The sequence below is a fragment of the Arachis hypogaea genome, chromosome 6 (assembly GCF_003086295.3).
Source record: "Arachis hypogaea cultivar Tifrunner chromosome 6, arahy.Tifrunner.gnm2.J5K5, whole genome shotgun sequence".
NCBI lineage: Eukaryota > Viridiplantae > Streptophyta > Magnoliopsida > Fabales > Fabaceae > Arachis > Arachis hypogaea.
In genome coordinates this window covers 53,214,695-53,216,673 of record NC_092041.1, presented here as the reverse complement: position 1 = coordinate 53,216,673, position 1,979 = coordinate 53,214,695, and the positions used below count along the sequence as shown (strand labels likewise).

The 1,979-nt window shown below is 40.7% G+C and overlaps 1 non-coding gene across 1 annotated transcript; it reads right to left on the bottom strand.

The window, feature by feature from the left end:
- Positions 1–300: 300 nt before the first annotated feature.
- Positions 301–404, bottom strand: LOC112700185 (small nucleolar RNA R71). Its single transcript, XR_003153100.1, has one exon. It is a non-coding gene; the product is annotated as a small nucleolar RNA R71 (small nucleolar RNA).
- Between the last annotated feature and the right edge of the window lie 1,575 nt (positions 405–1,979).

Below are 1,979 nucleotides of genomic sequence, written 5' to 3'. Positions count from 1 at the left end.
ATTGGAGCAAATAATTTTGAGTTGAAACCTCAATTAGTTGCTTTAATGCAATAGAACTGCAAGTTTCATGGACTTTCATCTGAAGATCCTTACCAGTTTTTAACTGAGTTCTTGCAGATTTGTGACACTGTTAAGACAAATGGAGTAGATCCTGAAGTCTACAGGCTCATGCTTTTCCCTTTTGCTATAAGAGACAGAGCTAGAACATGGTTGGACTCACAACCTAAAGATAGCCTGGACTCCTGGGATAAGCTGGTCATGGCCTTCTTGGATAAATTCTTTCCTCTTCAAAAGTTGAGCAAGCTTAGAGTGGATTTTCAGACCTTCAAGCAAAAAGATGGTGAATCCCTCTATGAAGCTTGGGAAAGATACAAGCAGATGACCAAAAAGTGTCCTTCTGACATGTTTTCAGAATGGACCATATTAGATATATTCTATTATGGTCTATCTGAGTTTTCCAAAATGTCATTGGACCACTCTGCAGGTGGATCCATTCACCTAAAGAAAATGCCTGCAGAAGCTCAAGAACTTATTGACATGGTTGCAAATAACCAATTCATGTACACTTCTGAGAGGAATTTTGTGAATAATGGGATGCCTCAGAGGAAGGGAGTTCTTGAAATTGATGCTCTGAATGCCATATTGGCTCAAAACAAAGTGTTGACTTAGCAAGTCAACATGATTTCTCAAAGTCTGAATGGATGGCAAAATGCATCCAATAGTACTAAAGAGGCATCTTCTGAAGAAGAAGCTTATGATCCTGAGAACCCTGTAATGGCAGAGGTAAATTACATGGGTGAACCTTATGGAAACATCTATAATTCATCATGGAGAAATCATCCAAATTTCTCATGGAAGGATCAACAAAAGCCTCAACAAGGCTTTAATAATGGTTGAAGAAATAGGCTCAGCAATATCAAGCCTTATCCATCATCTTTTCAGCAACAGACAGAGAATTATGAACAGAATACCTCTAATTTAGCAAATATAGTCTCTGATCTGTCTAAGGCCACTTTAAGTTTCATGAGTGAAACAAGGTCCTCCATCAGAAATTTGGAGGCACAAGTGGGCCAGTTGAGCAAGAAAGTAACTGAAACTCCTCCTAGTACACTCCCAAGCAATACAGAAGAGAATCCAAAGAGAGAGTGCAAGGCCATTGATATAGTCAATATGGCCGAATGCAGAGAGGGAGGAAAGGACGAAAATCCTAGTGAGGAAGACCTCCTGGGACGTCCTATGAGCAAGAAGGAGTCCCCTATTGAGGACCTAAAGGAATCTGAGGCTCATATAGAGACCATAGAGATTCCACTAAATCTCCTTCTGCCATTCATGAGCTCTGAATACTATTCCTCCTTAGAAGAGGATGAAGATGTAACTGGAGAGCAAGTTGCTCAATATCTAGGAGCTATCATGAAGCTGAATGCCAAGTTGTTTGGTAATGAGACTTGGGAAGGTGAATCCCCCTTGCTCATTAGTGAACTAGATACATGGGTTCAGCAAACATTACCTCAAAAGAGACAAGATCCTGGCAAATTCTTAATACCCTGTACCATAGGTACCATGACCTTTAACAAGGCTCTATGTGACATGGGGTCAAGCATAAATCTTATGCCACTCTCTGTAATGGAGAAACTAGGGATCATTGAGGTACAGCCTGCCATATTCTTATTACAAATGGCAGACAAGTCAGTAAGACAAGCTTATGGATTGGTAGAGGACGTGTTAGTGAAGATTGAAGGCCTTTACATCCCTGCTAATTTCATAATCTTAGACACTAGGAAGGAGGAGGATGACTGCATCATCCTTGGAAGACCTTTCCTAGCCACAGCAGGAGTTGTGATACATGTTGACGAGGAGAGCTAGTCCTTCAATTAAATAGGGACTACCTTGTGTTTAAGACCCAATGGTGTTCTAATGTAAACATGGAAAAGAGGCACAGTAAGCTTCTCTCAATACAGAGTCAAACAAAGCCCCCACAA